Genomic DNA, 20,021 nt, shown 5'->3' on the forward strand with positions numbered 1-20,021 from the left:
GCAGCTGTTACAGACCCTTCAGCACAGCACTCATCCTTCAAAACCTGATACATGCTATAGAAGAGTAGTTGACCAAAATATATTTGTTCGTATGGTTTTGTGAAAGCCAAGTTTTATTTAAGTATGGTACTAGCATCTCCGCCAAGTTTTGCACAGGTAGCTGTAAGTATCTACAGCCAGATGACTTGTGTAGTGTTACATATTTTGTTTGCAGGCCACCGCGTAGAGTTATTAAAGTTACAGAGAACAACATTATGTAATTGAAAATCATCATTTTCATTTAATGTATCCAATGTAAGCAGTGCACGGAAGGAAAATTGTCTGGAGGCATGAGTATTGTGTAGTCATAGTCCACATTGAACTGACGTTTGGAGTGACATCTCATGGCAATGATGGTAGCATATTGTAATGTAAGCACCAATAATAGGTTTGCCACCAGGCACCCAAGTAAATATTGTGTGTGTGTGTGTGTGTGTGTGTGTGTGTGTGTGTGTGTGTGTGTTTGTGTGTTGTGTTGTGGTGTGGTGTGGTGTGCAGCATAAAGATTAAAATGTCACATATTTTGGATTCACATATTTTTTGCTGTACAGTTGTTATCACACAACTGTAGGAAAATTATTGGTTTAAAATATTTGATTGTTTCAAATTTTAAGTCCCATAACACAGCCACATGATGACAAAGTTGTTGTTGTTGTCACTGTCATTGCCGTTGTTGTCCTCAGTTTGAAGACTGGTTTGATGCAGCTCTCCATGCTACTTTTTTCTGTGCAGGCCCCATGAGATGGTTATATTTTCATTTTTGGCCATATCTGTCGTGACTGTCGATAGTCCACCAAGCCTGTGTGAAGATGAATACAAAGATATTTGGACTTATGTTATGTGCTACGCTGTTCTGATTTATATTTGTGCTCTCGCATATACAATTTATTCAGACAGTTAAGTCCACATTGTTTCTTATTGTTGGGCTACTTCTGTTATCTCCAGGTAGTATATGGATACATATCCACATTGGTGATCAAGAATTCTTTTTTGTTCACAACTTACTATTTTTGCAATTTTGTCATATGATGACATGTTGGAGACCGTGGCTGTTTTTGAAGACAAATGTTGATGGTGTTAAGACAGCAACCAGCCACAAATTTGTGGCTGGTTGCTGTCTTAACACCATCAACATTTACTATTTTTGTGTGTTATTAGTATTCAGTGTTAGCCTACACAGACAATGGATCAGTTACCGTGGGGTACGCCGGGTTCCATGCTCCCTGCCTGTGCATCAGACATTGTTTGTGTAGCACAGATACAATCAACAGTGCAAGTATCATTTTCATGTGCTCATGTACATTTTTTTGATATCAGCCCATATGTGCCTAACCGTGACGGCATCACTTTGGTAGGAACCTTGTACAAGGATTCCATTGCACACTACAATGAACACTGGCTGCCAAGCTTTGTTTGCCAACACTGATCAACGTCTACATAATTGAAACACAAGTTCACCTCAGAACATCTCACTTCTATGCACCGACCACCTTCATCGGTCTGTCACCTACAACAGGCAGTAGATACTTATTATACGCGAGTGCTGCAGTGTTCCACTCAGCTGCCCAAGCAGTTTATCGTGAACTTTCTGTCTCACCTACCAATGACCACAGTCCCACCTGTGTCAGTCATTTTCATTTCTGTGCCTGCCGTGCCATGTAGCACACGTAGTTAATGCTTCACCTGGTCCTCCACCGCAATCCCCATGGGGACTTTGGGTGACACACCAAACTGACCTACTTCCTTGCATGGCATTCTCAATTAAGATTTCATGACCACTGCTGTGGAGGTACCATCACAAACAGACACATCACTGCCCCTCTTCCATCATAGACTGAGCCAACCAATTTGTATTCAGCATATCCCAGTGGGCAGAGTCCCCAGGTTACCATAGGTATGGAAGGAAAATCTGAAGACATGGTTTGCCCCAGTGGATAACATTCTTGACATACACGGCATCCTAAATGATGACATTGATTCATATGCTTTGCCAGCCACCTTCATGACCATACTGGCCCCATTAGCAACCTGATTTTGACCCCTTCTACACAACCCATGAATGCTACCACAAAATTGATTATTATTGAATGCCTAACATGTCCCCCCATCCCCCCTCCCTCCAGGAAACTCAATGCCCATACCATTATGGACAATTACCCCATCCCCCAAATCAGGCCTTTGCCCAACTACTTCAGTGCAAAGATAATATCCCTAGAACAGCAATTATTATGCTGTTCAGCTTATTTGAGTACTGCTTTATGTCTTACAATTTCAAGAACTTGGCAAAGGTTCATTGACTCTGTTTTCTTTAACCTACCTTGTTCCTTAACAATATCCTAATCTAACCCCCACCCCCCCCCCCCAACCTAACTTGTTCCTATCCCTACCTTAACAATATCCTAATCTAAACCTCCCCCCCCCGCCCCCCCACCCCACCCTTATCTGGCAAGTAGATGATCCAGAAATTCAAAACCTGCAACAGCGCCCTAATTCAGCTCTGACCTTGGTGTCCCACCCTCCTCCTCGTTCCTCCCATCTGATACTGTGTGAAATCTCGACTGGTAATATCTATCCCCTTGTTTCAGCTCCTCTACAATGGACAGTTTTCTCAGTTACCGATGATCTTGCACACCCAGGCATTAAGGGGACAGCAGATCTTGTCACAGAGCAATATCTGTGCTTCAGAAATATATGTACATAGACAATTGTACTAAAGAAATAATTTCATTATTTCTTTCAAAACAATGAAAAAACTTGATCTTGCATTTTTAAATTGATACACATCTGAACTTTCTGTAAAAACTTGACTGATTATTGTTTTTTAGAACCTGTTTTTTAGAACCTGTTTTTAGAACCTGTATAGAAGTATTTAAAGAGCATGTGTCACTGTGACAGGCACATTAATCAATAAGCTGCTGGCAATAAATAGAGTGAACAATGAGATAGAGTGAGCCGAAAGGACACCTTCTCAGAATTGCCAGTGAACCAAGTGCCTCGTGGGCAGTAGCACTGCCCGCAAATCCATTGTAATGTCACTCCATGCATATGAAGTTGGTCTTGTGCATGCCCTCCAGTCCGGAGACTGGATGCAGTGGATTCAGATCCAATTCTCAATCCAAAGAACACCATTACACCATCCAGCACCTAGACAGAGTTTTCTGTCAGTGAAATAGAAGGTAAGGGCCACAGTGCAGGATTCAGCATTGTCTTCCATTGTGCATTGTAGTTAGGCGGTCCTCACACATCAGTTACTGATTATATGGCTTTCCTCTGATTTCTACATCGCACGTGCATCACAATCACTGTATTCACCTCACTAGGCTGTAGTATTTACTCTTATCATGACTCAGCCATTATTTTCATCATTATCAGGCCTTACTATTTTTGTATCACTTCACACATTCGACTATTTCACTCATCCGTCACATTGCACTACACTTACATACATAAATGGCTCTCCTTCAAGAATAAAGCTTCACATAAAATTGACAATAGTACATACATTTTACGTAGTCATTGACAATAATAAAGTTGAGAAATGAATGTACAATTCACATTCATATTTCATATATGAACTCCATGATAGAGGCACCATCTTAGACACTAATATGTAAATTAGAAGGAATCTTGCATTTATTTTGAATATTTGTATTTTTCCTTTCTTGTCATGTAGAACCGACCTCCTGCGCATTTTTGCCTTCACAACTACCCATAGAAAATACGTTCCAGCCCTACTCACTCCACAGAAGAAAATAGGATTTGCTAGGATCTCCTTCAGAAATCAAGCTACTTCTAGGATTGCTACTTATAGTGCATCATAAATGTACTTATTCTACCCTTGGTATTTGCTAAACCTTCATACTATATACAATATTTATGAGTGCTTGTTTGTGAGCAAGTATGGGGAATGTTTCATCCCTTGACAATCCTGACTTCGTACTGCTTGTTAATCGTCGTAATATTTCACATTCATGTACACATATTTCAAGCTGTATATCTGCGTTTTTGGTGCAATGACATATACATGTTTACTTTCACAACGTGTGACCAGTAATTTTACTGTATTTTTGTCATGTATAATTCCACTCTTAATTCATTCCCACTAAAGAAGAAGGTGCTTATGTTAAATGTACTGCTTTTGCTTCTGCATGTGTAGAAAATATTGTTTCGCTACATTTTGTGTTCATCCCTTGTTGTTGTTGTTGTTGTTGTGGTCTTCAGTCCTGAGACTGGTTTGATGCAGCTCTCCATGCTACTCTATCCAGTGCAAGCTTCTTCATCTCCCAGTACTTACTGCAACCGACATCCTTCTGAATCTGCTTAGTGTATTCATCTCTTGGTCTCCCTCTATGATTTTTACCCTTCATGCTGCGCTCCAATACTAAATTGGTGATCCCTTGATGCCTCAAAACATGTACCAACCGATCCCTTCTCCTAGTCAGGTTGTGCCACAAACTCCTCTTCTCCCCAATTCTATTCAGTACCTCCTCATTAGTTATGTGATCTACCCATCTAATCTTCAGCATTCTTCTGTAGCACCACATTTCGAAAGCTTGTATTCTCTTCTTATCTAAACTATTTATCGTCCATGTTTCACTTCCATACATGGCTACAATCCATGCAAATACTTTCAGAAACGGCTTCCTGACACTTAAATCTATACACGATGTTAACAAATTTCTGTTCTTCAGAATCGCTTTCCTTGCCATTGCCAATCTACATTTTATATCCTCTCTACTTTGACCATCATCAGTTATTTTGCTCCCCAAATAGCAAAACTCATTTACTACTGTAAGTGTCTCATTTCCTAATCTAACTCCCTCAGTATCACCTGATTTAATTCGACTACATTCCATTATCCTCGTTTTGCTTTTGTTGATGTTCATCTTATACCCTCCTTACAAGACACTGTCCATTCCGTTCAACTGCTCTTCCAAGTCCTTTGCTGTCTCTGACAGAATTACAATGTCATTGGTGAACCTCAAAGTTTTTATTTCTTCTCCATGGGTTTTAATACCTACTCCAAACTTTTCTTTTGTTTCCTTTACTGCTTGCTCAATATACAGACTGAATAGCATCGGGAAGAGACTAAAACCGTGTCTCACTCCCTTCCCAACCACTGCTTCCCTTTCATGTCCCTTGACTCTTATAACAGCCATCCACATTCTGTACAAATTTTTAAATAGCCTTTTGCTCCCTGTATTTTACCCCTGCCACCTTCAGAATTTGAAAGAGAGTATTCCAGTAAACATTGTCAAAAGCTTTCTCTAAGTCTACAAATGCTAGAAACATAGGTTTGCCTTTCCTTAATCTTTCTTCTAAGGTAAGTCATAGGGTCAGTATTGCCTCACATGTTCCAACATTTCTACGGAATCCAACTGATCTTCCCCAAGGTCAGCTTCTACCAGTTTTTCCATTCGTCTGTAAAGAATTCGTGTTAGTATTTTTGCAGCTGTGACTTATTAAACTGATAGTTCGGTAATTTTCACATCTGTCAACACCTGCTTTCTTTGGGTATTTCGCCTGTCTCATACATCTTGCTCACCAGATGGTAGAGTTTTATCAGGACTGGCTTTCCCAAGGCTGTCAGTAGTTCTAATGGAATGTTTTCTACTCCTGGGGCCTCGTTTCGACTTAGGTCTTTCAGTGCTATGTCAAACTCTTCACCCAGTATCATATCTCCCATTTCATCTTCATCTACCTCCTCTTCTATTTCCATAATATTGTCCTCAAGAACATCGCCCCTGTATAGGTCCTCTATATACTCCTTCCACCTTTCTGCTTTCCCTTCTTTGCTTAGAACTGGGTTTCCATCTGAGCTCTTGGTATTCATACAAGTGGTTCTCTTTTCTGCAAAGGTCTCTTTAATTTTCCTGCAGGTAGTATCTATCTTACCCTCGTGAGATGAGCCTCTACATCCTTACATTTGTCCTCTAGCCATCCCTGCTTAGCCATTTAGCACTTCCTGTTGATCTCATTTTTGAGACGTTTGTATTCCTTTTTCCTGCTTCATTTACTGCATTTTTGTACTTTCTCCTTTCATCAATGAAATTCAGTATCTCTTCTGCTACCCAAGGGTTTCTACTAGCCCTCGTCTTTTTACCTACTTGATCCTCTGCTGCCTTCACTGCTTCATCCCTCAAAGCTACCCATTCTTCTTCTACTGTATTTCTTTCCCCCATTCCTGTCAATTGTTCCCTTGTGCTCTCCCTGAAACTCTGTACAACCTCTGGTTCTTTCAGTTTATCCAGGTCCCACCTCCTTAAATTCCCATTTTTTTGCAGTTTCTTCAGTTTTAATCTACCGTTCATAACCAATAGATTGTGGTCAGAGTCCACATCTGCCCCTGGAAATGTCTTACAATTTAAAACCTGGCTGCTAAATCTCTGTCTTACCATTATATAATCTATCTGAAACCTTCTAGTATCACCAGGGTTTTTCCATGTACACAATCTTCTTGTATGATTCTTGAACCAAGTGTTAGCTATGATTAAGTTATGCTCTGTGCAAAATTCTACCAGATGGCGTCCTCTTTCATTTCTTAGCCCCAATCCATATTCACCTACTACGTTTCCTTCTCTCCCTTTTCCTATTCTCGAATTCTAGTCACCCATGACTATTAAATTTTCGTCTCCCTTCACTACCTGAATAATTTCTTTTATCTCATAACACATTTCATCAATTTATTCATCATCTGCAGAGCTAGTTGGCATATAAGCTTGTACTACTGTAGTAGGCATGGGCTTTGTGTCTATCTTGTCCACAATAATGCGTTCACTATGCTGTTTGTAGTAGCTTACCCGCACTCCTATTTTTTTTATTCATTATTAAACCTACTCCTGCAGTACCCCTATTTGATTTTGTATTTATAACCATGTATTCACCTGACCAAAAGTCTTGTTCCTCCTGCTACCGAACTTCACTAATTCCCACTATATCCAACTTTGACCTATCCATTTCCCTTTTTAAATTTTCTAACCTACCTGCCCGATTAAGGGATCTGACATTCCACGCTCCGATCCGTAGAACACCAGTTTTCTTTCTCCTGATAACGATGTCCTCTTTAGTAGTCCCCGCCCGGAGATCCGAATGGGGGACTATTTTACCTCCGGAATATTTTACCCAAGAGGACGCCATCATCATTTAATCATACAGTAAAGCTGCATGTCCTCGGGAAAAATTACGGCTGTAGTTTCCCCTTGCTTTCATCCGTTCGCAGTACCAACTCAGCAAGACCGGTTAGTGTTACAAGGCCAGATCAGTCAATCATCCAGACTGTTGCCCCTGCAACTCCTGAAAAGGCTGCTGCCCCTCTTCAGGAACCACATGTTTGTCTGGCCTCTCAACAGATACCCCTCCGTTGTGGTTGCACCTACGGTACGGCTATCTGTATCACTGAGGCATGCAAGCCTCCCCACCAATGGCAAGGCCCATGGTTTAAGGGGGAGGGGGGGGGGTGTCATCATCCCTTGTATGAACTGTATATCATATTTTAATTTATATTCACCTTGTGGTTGCTCAAGCTGTAATAGTTAGTCACTAAGGAAATAGTTTTCATATTAAGTTGTTTTTAATTCTGATATATGTGTGCAAATTTCTGTGCTGTGTTTTACATTAAATATACCATGTTCCTTTGTACTATTGGCTTCACTGTTTCTTCTTCACTCTTCACTGCTTCTTCAAGATGTTCATTTTCACAATTATTTACCATACGTGTATCATCATACTCCGCTTTCCACACTCATACAATCTTTCTTTCTAAGACTTAAAACTATATAACCTGTTCTTTCTTACATCACTTTCATGGCACTTTCCCAGATAACCCTGTAATATTCACCTTCATGTTCATCGCCATATACCCACATAATCATTCATTAAAAATCTTCCACATAAATCTTCATTTATATCCACAAATTACTTTTGGGGTGCTCACAATGGCACCACCACCCTATTTATTTCTTCCCACAACTATAAATAAACTCATATTCCTCTAATACACTTTCATTCTCTTTCTAGTTTCACTCAATGTATGATATATCATCACAAACACAGATTAACTAATTAATACCTTCAGTTCAATCTACCATCTTTCACACTCTCTCTACTTCCAAGTATTATCCAGCAATGAAATTTCATTTATTTCTCCATATTGTTTTTAAACATACAATACTTCCCTCAATTATTTTGTCAAAGTTCATGTAATTACGTTGTGTGTGTATTAGTTTGTATTTCGTATTTACTTAGCTTATCTCCAGTGTGATGTACAATTCATGTCTACAGTTTTATTTTGCTGCTTATGCTTTTGCTATAAGGTACTGTGTAATTAATAGCAACTAACATAAGTGAGCTCTGTAATAACAAATTTGTGGGTATGTATTCTCCATGTACATTAAGCTCACTACTTCTAATGTTGTCTATAAGGAAGTGTACTTCTATAAGTGCACAACTGCTCCTCTCACTAAATCTTGTATGATATGCTATTTTATAGTTTACATCTATGTGTGTATTTCATTCTAACTTTCTCATCATCACTTGTGTGCTATATGTAATTCACTTAGTTCTTAACGTCTGTGCTAATTGCCTTCTTTTAAGTGTACATGTTATTACTTATCTTTCAAACTTGTCTTGATCCTTTTGTATATATTCGGATAGACCATTTCCTGCATATATTCTTTTCTACTTTGAATTTTTGTACTTATTTTGTAACTATGTACATTCAGTAGCCTATGTTAAGTTCAAAAAATTAGTATATTCTACGCTCCTAATGGTTTACTTGCATCAATGCCCTCCTTTTCTTAAAACTACGTATTCTGAACCTAATGATATACACTTAAAATTAGTGCTCTTTACAGTATGGTCTCTGACTTGGATGTAAATGTCTGTACCCATTTTGTCTGTGTAGCTGATTTACATTATAGTAATCGGCTGACAGGTACTCCATTTCATATCACTTCTATTTTGTCCAATTGGCTGCACACCATGGATGCCAATTCGCTTAAATTCCAAAACGGTTTCCCTAGCAGTGCATGGTGTGTCTTTGTACATCTTGGCTGTAGCCGGCTGTTCTTAAAGGGACACTGACCTTGACTTTGCATTCTGCCTACTCTGCCCCTACGATCATATAGTTGTTGCTGTACACTCAGCTTTAAGCACAGCTGTACATCTCAATACATTTCACCGCTCGTGGGTCTCGCTTAAATTTCACGTGCTGAGAATTCCTTCCTTTTCCATCACTCTTATTCAAGTTTTTGTGCATGAGGTAGTATGACTACATCATTTAATGCTTTGCACTCATTCAGTATCATGTGTAGTTGTTTTAGTTCTTGTTGTATATTCCGTGCTTCCTTAAGAAATATCAAAAAGTTTCCTTTGCTTCTATAGATGTTTAAGCCTTAAGAAAGGATAATATCAAAATACAAGGAAAATTTCTATTCACTAGGTTGCATGTCATTCTTTGCACATTAGATAGTAGAAGAAAATTTAACATTCCTTATTGGTTAGACAGGGTAGTTGAAGATGTAGAGGGTACCAGAAATATAAGTATTGTACCCTGCAGCTGGAGAGGAACCGAGTGCCAGTCAGTTTATTTGTCAAAGGGTGACAGACCTCCTGCCTTCATGTGTTTTATTGATATGACAGATAAGGAAAGAACGAGACTTGAATTTTCATTTAACAAATTTCTGCAAATCTTTATGTGGATACATGTCTTTTATTTTACCATTTTTTGTATTTCCTATCAGTTAGTACCCAGGATGTGGCTTGTCAACAATGACATATAGACCAACATATAACAATTGCTATTTTTTATTCAATGCTTTTAACTTCAATGATTTTGAATGAGTTCTTAGTAGTACCTCTTGTCCAATCCACAATGCTGTCACTTTTTCAATTTCCTATCGTAAATTTCTTTCATTATTTGAGCTAGCTCATCCAATATTATTAGCGCTCATCATACTTGCTCATCTAAGGCTACATCTTTGTGCCCTAATTTAGGTATCGGTTTTGCCCATTCATCTAGTTCCACTTCTTCAAACATAAGTTCGGCCAGTGTGTACCCTGCTGATGTGTGTGGTAGGTAATTTACTATACACTGAAACAGACCCAGGTATTCTATCCATTTCTTTTGATTCTGTGGCATATATGTCTGCATAAATCTATTACATTCATGAAAGTGTCATTCAACTGGACTTGCTTCCAGTTGGAATTAGGATACTAAAATATGATGTATGTTTTGTGATTTCAAAAATGATTTCCGTTGTCACTAGTAAAATTTGATGCATGGTATGTAATCTTCTAGAATCTGCCTTATAATTGGTACAGACCTAAGTGTTTTGACTGTGTCTAGCTGGAGATACTTACTAAAAACATAATACAGGGCTACGATGTATTTGACACCACTGCAGGCTTGGGAATAAGGTCCTGCGATGTCAATAGATACAAGATCCCTTGGTTGCTTTGGTATTATTGGGTGTAGTATATTAAGACATGTCCTATTCTGTTGCATGACCTTTTGACAAAACACACAGCATCTGGTAACTTGCTCTATACATCGCCTCATATTAGGAAAATCACAATACGTAGAAATTTTGGCAGCACACTTTAGCACACCATAGTTTCCCCATGTGCGGTGCGTGTGTTGAACTACGTTGTCCCCACATTCCTGAGGTATGCTCACACACCACTTATCCATTTGTCAACCTCTTTTATGAAAAAGTACACCATTATGTATAATGTAATACAGCTCTAAATGTTCGTGTGTTCTAGACTGCAAATTTTTTATTACCTTGGTCCACCTCAGGTCTTCTTCCTGCAAGCGTTGCATGTTTTTGCACATTTTGATATGTTTTAAAAGTTCTGTCTTTTATTAAAAGTGTCCTGAAATTTGATGTTTGTTCTTCTAACTCATGGAAATCGATGAGGCCTTGGGGTAACTGTGAAGTGCATCTGCCAAAACATTCTGTTGCTCTTTTATGTACACTATTTCAAAGTCAAACTCTTGAACATACATGCACCACCTCACCTTTATCTTATGTAACAACTTGCACGTAAGAAGATAGGACAAAGCTTGATGGTCACAGTAAACTTTAATATGTTTTCCCCAAAGGTAGCATTGAAATTTGCGAAACGCCCAAACTACCACTAACGCTTCTAACTCAGTTACAGAATAAGATCTTTCACATTCTGTGAGGGTTCTACTAACAAAACTGATCATATCGACTTCTTCTTTACCATTCTTTGTTATTATATGAAACAGGCATGCACCGAGCCCCTGAAAGCAAGCATCAGTGCTTAAACAGAAATCCAACTCTATATCTGGATGTTTAAGGATAGATGTGTTAATAAGCACTTGCTTAATCTGTTGAAAATCATTTTCAAATTCTTTAGTGCACAGCCAAGTATGGTTTTTACGCAGTAAGTTTAATAGTGAACTACTGTTCAACAATTGCTGTGGCAGAAATTTCCTAAAAAATGAGCCAGTCCCAGAAAACCTTTTAATTGTTTCCTTGTGTAGGGTGTTGGGAAATTGAGTATCACATTTAATTTGTTGGGGTCAGGTACAATTCCTACTGGTGAAATGATATGCCCTAAGAATTTTATTTTGTATTTTCCGAATTTGGACTTTTTAAAGTTAACTGTGACATCGTATTCATCAAATTTTTGAAAAACCTTTTCCAAAACACTTACATGTTCATCACATTTTTGGGTTGCAAGTAATAGGCGATCAACATAGAGTGTAATTCTGGTCCAAGTACTCTGTCTAATGCTTCAATAAATACACCAGCACTCACGTTTAATCCAAAAGGTAGCAACCTAAAATGGTTGCTCCTTCCGGGGTTTATGAAAGCTGTATACTTTCTACTCTCTTCATATAATAAAATTTGTCAGTTTGAAGTCTTTAATTTCAGGTACATTAAGTACCTAACACCATGAAACTTTAATAACTGATCTTCTAAATTCTCTGGTCTTGTTCTTATAGGAATGGTGAATTTTTTTATTTCTCTTGCATCTAACACCAACCGCACTATTCTGTCAGTTTTACCATCTGCGAGAATCAGACTGCAATAAGATGAGAGCAATGTTTCAATAACATTCCTTCTAATCATATACTCTATTTCTTGTCTTACTGTCTCTTTCTTTGCCCAAGGAATTTCATATGACGTTCTACAATAAGTTTCATATGGGTACATTTCCATTTTATATTCATATCCCTTAATAATACTGTGTTGCTTATGAAAAATGCTATGATACTTAAAAAGTGATTTTGTAAGTTCACATCGCTGTTCATTGTTAAGACCAGTGGCTTTACTTATTTTACTGTGTACTGTTTGCTCATCGAGGAACTCTCTGTCAACATCATCTTCTATTTCATTTATCATTCAGATTTGAGGGTAGATAAGTTTAACATTAATGTCAGGTGTCTGTCTAGTCTGACTTATTGTTGTAGTTCTTATTAAGTTTACTGTCAGTATGTATTCTCCTACATGAAATCGACATTCCCCACTGCCGATGTCTATTTTTACCCCATACCCTCCAAACACATCCATAAAGTATACAGTTCACTATAAGTTTGTCTACCAACAAGAAAGTACACTGCAAAATTACGCCACATATGCTAATGGGTATGCCGGCCTGTAATCTTTAGATTTACTTCCCATTGCCATTATGACCTTACAGTTTCCTACTGGTAGCATAGGTACATTTACTTCCCGCGCTATCTCTTTAAACAAGCTGGTTGACATCAGGCTTGTTGAAGTGCCAGTATCCAAAACAACCGGTATATCTATGTTTCCCACCTTTACCTCTATTGTTGCTTGAATAATTTCACTTACCATGTGTATTGTTTCTATCTCTTCAGTGAACAAATCTTCATTAATTTCTGCTTCCTTATCATACCTTAAAAATAGATTACGGATATGCTGTTTGTGTAAGCTTGTTTCAGTGTCTACTTCCTCTTTCCTATTTCTGTTCATGTTAGTGTTTAAGTTGCTAATATTATTACTGTGGCACACTGGCAGTTCATTACCTTCTTCCTCTAGTCCCGCCCGATTATTGTTATCTCCTGGTGATGGTAATGGCATTGCTCATTTTCTGCTGTCACTTCTACTATGTTCACCGTATGTTTGTGTGCTCACCAGTTCATGTTCTGGTTATTTCAGTTCGACTGTATGGGCTGCCGGTTCTCTCTTTGATCCCTGTGTTCCATATTCTGATCCTGGTAATTTGCATTTCCTTGTCGCCGAGTATCAAAATTTTCCCTCAAATTTCTGCTATCGCAGCCATTGCCGTACCAATTGGGCTGATATTTATTTTCATACCTTCAGTCACCCTGTGGCTGACAGGTACACCAATTGTACTGATTTCCATTGTGGCCTGGCAGTGCGTAAGGATGCCATTCATTCATACACACACAACCATTATAGTTTCCAAAGCCATTGCCATTACCAAAGTTCTTTCTTCCATTTGGGCTGTGTTCATTACCATTACAATATCTAGGTATGACTTGCCCATCCTCATGAATTAGATCTATTCAACCGAGCACTGAGACAAAATACTTGACATCATATTCGGGAATGGTGACTAACTTTCCCTAACATTTGCAGGCAATTTGTTCTATAAGATTTTTAATACATCGACATGAGAAATCAGATTATTCCAGTAGCAGATCTTGTTTAGATATGTTTCAAAATAGTTTTTTAGCCCCCCAAATTTTAGATGATATGATAATGGATTGAATACCTCTCGTCTCAATCTCTCCTGGATAGCTGATGACCAGTATTTATCTAAAAATGCATTCCCAAATTAATCATAGTCTTGCAGTGTTCCAACATCTCTGTAGCCTACAAAAGGGCACTGCCTTCTGTGTGTCCTACCACATATTTGATCTTTTGAGGTCTGTCCAAGTCCTCGGCAGTACATTCCTAAAGGCTTGGACAAACACTACCAGATATGTTTGATTTGTTTCATTTGAAAATACAGGAAACTGTCAGTATTTTATTATACTCTTATTCATTAACAACAATGGCCAGCAGGATGGAACACCATTTACATACGGTGATGACATATATGTCTGTCTCAAAGAGTTTTTTCTATTGCTTGCAGCCGGCTGCGGTGGTCAAGTGGTTCTAGGCGCTTCAGTCCGGAACTGCGCACCTGCTACGGTCGCAGGTTTGAATCCTGCCTCGGGCATGGATGTGTGTCCTGTCCTTAGGTTAGTTAGGTTTTAGTAGTTCTAAGTTCTAGGGGACTGACGACCACAGATGTTAAGTCCCATAGTGCTCAGAGCCATTGGCAATTGCTCGCACTGTGCGTCAGCATGCGCTCGGACGGCATGGGTTGGCCATTGTTGTCTGTGCCACTGTTTTCTCTCATCAGTGGGTGGCTTTTTATAGCTCTGCTTACCACCACTCACGATGATATTACCATATTTTGTCCATTAATCTTTTTTTCTACTTGTTTGACATCATGTTCAAAGGTATTTAAAATTTCTTCTTTCTTGTCCCCCATTACTTCCATTACCGCTTCCACATAAGAACGCTGTTCACGAACACATTTTTCTGTGAGCATTGTGTTTTCATATTTTGTATTATCCTTTACTTTTTTGTAAAGTTGCACAATATCTGAGTTGATTATTTTATGTTCTAACTTAAGTAATCCTACTTCCACTATGATTTTTTCTATGTTTTCTGGTAAGTTGTCACAGAACAAATGAAGCATCGCTACCTCTGATTGTACATTAAGTATGTTAACCTGCATATTCTTTTGCATGACCTGTAAATTATCCTGAGTTTCTCTGATTCTGGATAGGTCCTGTCCATACGTGCATATGAGTTTTTCAGATTTTTATTCCACTGTGCGTTTTAATTTCTCACTCCTATCGTGAACTGAAGTTTATACTTGTTCATTAATTTTCCTATTCACCTCCATAGATATTTGCAAAATCTGCTGTGTGAATTTTGTATACAAATTATTGAGTTCTTTGCCTGATATGTGTGTCATGTTTGTATTTGCCTTCCCGATCTTGGACTTTACTGTGGTCATGTTTGCTTTCGTATTACTCATGGCTGCTTGTATTGTTTCTAAACTCGACATTTTTGAATGTATTGGTATTTGAACTCAACATTTTTAAATTTATGTCTGTTTTCATTGCGGTTCATGTCTGTTTGTATTGTTTCTGTAAAGGCTCGAAATAAGGCTTGCATATCTTCCCTAGTCACTTCTGGCCTACGCCTGTCAGCATCGGCGTCTGTAATACGCATACTACTTCCATTTAAAATATTCCTTTGCCTAGAGGTGCCAGTCATTTTGTCTACTGTAATCAATGTATTGCTTGTAATGAAATGTTCCGTATTCATAGGTGTGGAATGCAACAATGGTATGTCGCATCCAGCATTCAAATAATGGCCGCTTGATGGTTCCAAACCACTCATTGTTACATTTTGCAAATGCAAGGCTACTTCACTGGCATTTTGATTTTGAAATGACATTTCATTCTCATTTTGTCCATCCATTATGAAAATCTTTACATCTCTGCAGTTACCAAAATTAATATTTTCTCTGTTTGGATATTACTTCCGCACTATTTCTCACATGACAGAATGTATGCACAGCTATATGTAATTATAATCTCAGTTGTTGTTTGCTCAACATGCTTTTTGTACTAATAAAGAGACATCATTCTCTCTATGTTGTTGTTGTGGTCCCCAGTCCTGAGACTGGCTTGATGCAGCTCTCCATGCTACTCTATCCTGTGCAAGCCTCTTCATCTCCCAGTACCTACTGCAACCTACATCCTTCTGAATCTGCTTAGTGTATTGATCTCTTGGTCTCCCTCTATGATTTTTACCCTCCACGCTGCCCTCCAATGCTAAATTTGTGATCCCTTGATGCCTCAAAACATGTCCTACCAACCGATCCCTTCTTCTAGTCAAGTTGTGCCACAAACTTCTCTTCTCTCCAATCCTATTCAATACCTCCTCATTAGTTACGTGATCTACCCACCTTATCTTCAGCATTCTTCTGTAGCACCACATTTCGAAAGCTTCTATTCTCTTCTTGTCCAAACTAGTTATCGTCCATGTCTCACTTCCATACATGGCTACACTCCATACAAATACTTTCAGAAACGACTTCCTGACACCTAAATCTATACTCGATGTTAACAAATTTCTCTTCTTGAGAAACGCTTTCCTTGCCATTGCCAGTCTACATTTTATATCCTCTCTACTTCGACCATCATCGGTTATTTTACTCCCTAAATAGCAAAACTCCTTTACTACTTTAAGTGTCTCATTTCCTAATCTAATTCCCTCAGCATCACCCGACTTAATTTGACTACATTCCATTATCCTCGTTTTGCTTTTGTTGATGTTCATCTTATATCCTCCTTTCAAGACACTGTCCATTCTGTTCAACTGCTCTTCCAAGTCCTTTGCTGACTCTGACAGAATTACAATGTCATCGGCGAACCTCAAAGTTTTTACTTCTTCTCCATGAATTTTAATACCTACTCCGAATTTTTCTTTTGTTTCCTTTACTGCTTGCTCAATATACAGATTGAATAACATCGGGGAGAGGCTACAACCCTGTCTCACTCCTTTCCCAACCACTGCTTCCCTTTCCTGCCCCTCGACTCTTATAACTGCCATCTGGTTTCTGTACAAATTGTAAATAGCCTTTCGCTCCCTGTATTTTACCCCTGCCACCTTCAGAATTTGAAAGAGAGTATTCCAGTCAACATTGTCAAAAGCTTTCTCTAAGTCTACAAATGCTAGAAACGTAGGTTTGCCTTTTCTTAATCTTTCTTCCAAGATAAGTCGTAAGGTCAGTATTGCCTCACGTGTTCCAACATTCCTACGGAATCCAAACTGATCTTCCCCGAGGTCAGCTTCTACCAGTTTTTCCATTCGTCTGTAAAGAATTCGCGTTAGTATTTTGCAGCTGTGACTTATTAAACTGATAGTTCGGTAATTTTCACATCTGTCAACACCTGCTTTCTTTGGGATTGGAATTATTATATTCTTCTTGAAGTCTGAGGGTATTTCGCCTTTCTCATACATCGTGCTCACCAGATGGTAGAGTTTTGTCAGGACTGGCTCTCCCGAGGCCATCAGTAGTTCTAGTGGAATGTTGTCTACTCCCGGGGCCTTGTTTCGACTCAGGTCTTTCAGTGCTCTGTCAAACTCTTCACGCAGTATCTTATCTCCCATTTCGTCTTCATCTACATCCTCTTCCATTTCCATAATATTGTCCTCAAGTACATCTCCCTTGTATAAACCCTCTATATACTCCTTCCACCTTTCTACCTTCCCTTCTTTGCTTAGAACTGGGTTTCCATCTGAGCTCTTGATATTCATACAAGTGGTTCTCTTCTCTCCAAAGGTCTCTTTAATTTTCCTGTAGGCAGTATCTATCTTACCCCTAGTGAGACAAGCCTCTACATCCTTACATTTGTCCTCTAGCCATCCCTGCTTAGCCATTTTGCACTTCCTGTCGATCTCATTTTCGAGACGTTTGTATTCCTTTTTTCCTGCTTCATTTACTGCATTTTTATATTTTCTCCTTTCATCAATCCAGTTCTCTCTACTCTCTACTTGATTGAAATTGTGTTAGCCTCAGAAGCTTCAGGTTCTGGATTTTAGGAAGTAGTTGCTTGGATTTTCTAATAGGTCTACTAGGAACACGTACTCTACATGCATTGCACAGTCCTACCTTATCGTTGTCTCGTAACTGGTACTTCCCTGTATTGTACTTTTAGTTGTTCTCTCATTCACTCTTGATATTGTTGTCTTCTGCCTTCTAATTTATTTATTACTATTTTTTTCTCAGTTAGTATTTTTCCAGTATTACATTATTGTCTCTTGTCATGTCATCAGAGTACATGGAATGTAAAGAAATTAACATACATGTGTATTCATTGTCTTAACAATACTAGTACTCACTGTTTTGCCCACTAAATATAGTGCCTGTCACTTGTCACCACTTTATAATAATAATAGTTTAGATGTATGGAAATCTGACACTGTTGACCACAAAATATTACTGGAAAAATTAGAGCACTATGGTATCAGAGGAATTGCAAACAACTGGATTGCTACATTCCTAACCAATCAGATGCAGAGAGTTAGCATGAAATATACTAATAGACAAAGCAGCTCAATAACCGAAATACTATCAAGTAATAAAACTGTAAAGCAAGGTGTTCCACAGGGCTCAGTATTGGGACCCCTACTTTTCCTCCTGTGTATTAATGACTTGAGCCTGAATGTTGATGCACACAAAGGGGAGAATACAGAAGCTGTGCAAAAAGCTGTGAACTTGGCTACTGATCAACTTAGCAACTGGGCAAAAATCAACAGATTAACTATCAACACCAAAAAGACAGCTTCCATGAACTTTCACACAACACAAAATGCAAATTCCTCTCAGCCATTTGTCACTATAAATAACCAGTCAATAGATTCCAACACTGTTTTCAAATTCCTAGGTCTGTGGGTTCAAGATAACCTGAAATGGAATACACATACAGGAAAGGTAAATGCCAGGATTTGTACTGACTGTTATGCATTGGGTGTACTGAAAACATGAGCTAGCCTGAAAACATTAACCAGTGCGTACTACGCTTACATACAAGCCCACCTAAAATATGGTGTAATATTCTGGGGAAATTCTCCAACTGCTCTGAGCACATTCAGAATCCAGAAGAGAGCAATGAGGATTATTACTGGAAGCAAACCCAGAGACTCCTGCAAACCCATCTTCAGAAAGTTGGAAATCCTTACACTGCCTTGCCTCTACATTTTTGAGACTCTAAAATTTTTCAGAAACCACATAGTGCCAACTGACCCCAGAATCGTAAAAAATAATGAAATACATGAACACAACACCAGGAAAAATGCAAAACTGCATGTTATACGTACAAACACTCAACTGTGTGAAAAGGGAGTTTTCCACATGGGCCTCCAACTGTTCAACAATCTTCCCACTGGTATTAAATCCATTGAAGACAATATAAAATTTAGCAAAGCTGTGAAGTCATATTTGTTGTGTCACTGTTTTTACTCTGTAAATGAATACTTAGAACAGTAATCTTGCTGTTTGTGTTAAAATGAAAACATTGAGCAATATAATACATTAGGATACTATAGGCCTACGTTAATATATGTTAACAATGTTAAATGATATTTTCCGACATCTGTAACACACTGTGTACCATCAGATCACATGGAATAAATAAATAAATCATCATAAGTCATTGTGCTCATTGCTGAGCGTTGTGACCCTATGAACCAATGGTCTCCATCCCCGACGTTTGCCAGCTACTCTTAGTGCCAGCTGATGAGGTAGACTGGAGATCATCTTGATTTGCTGTATCCATCTGCTCACTGCTCTTCCTCTTGGTCTCATGCCCTCGATCTTTCCTTGCAAAATTATTTTCTCTAGATTTTCTCCATCTCTTCTCACAATATGGCCAAAGAACTGGAGAATTTTTTCGGTGACTCGAAAAGAAAGGTGTCTGGAGATACTGAGTTGTTCAATAATGGACACATTTGTACTTCTTCAGTCCATTTTAAGCGTAGCATCCTATGCCAGCACCAAAGCTCAATTGCATCAATGCACTGTTTTCTCTGGCCTTGAGTGTCCATGTTTCGCAACCATAAAAGAAGACAGAAAATACGAGTGTTTCAACTAGCCGGATCTTTGTGCTATTTGTTATTGCTCTGCTCTGCCAGCTCTTGGTGAGCTTCTTCATAGCCACTCAACCTAGCATGATCTGTCTTCTTATCTCATCTTCACAACTTCCCGTGCTGCAGATGGTTGACCCAAAATAGGTGAAGGACTGCACGACTTCCAGTTCGTTTAATTGACCTGTGAGCTGACACTGTTCCTCTCCATCAACTATCATGAGTTTGGAGTTGCTGAAGTTGATGTCTAATCCACATCCTAGACTAAATGTCCTATATTCTTGTTAGTAGCTCAGCAAC

Source organism: Schistocerca nitens, chromosome 5 (genome assembly GCF_023898315.1).
Source record: "Schistocerca nitens isolate TAMUIC-IGC-003100 chromosome 5, iqSchNite1.1, whole genome shotgun sequence".
NCBI classification, from domain to species: Eukaryota; Metazoa; Arthropoda; class Insecta; order Orthoptera; family Acrididae; genus Schistocerca; species Schistocerca nitens.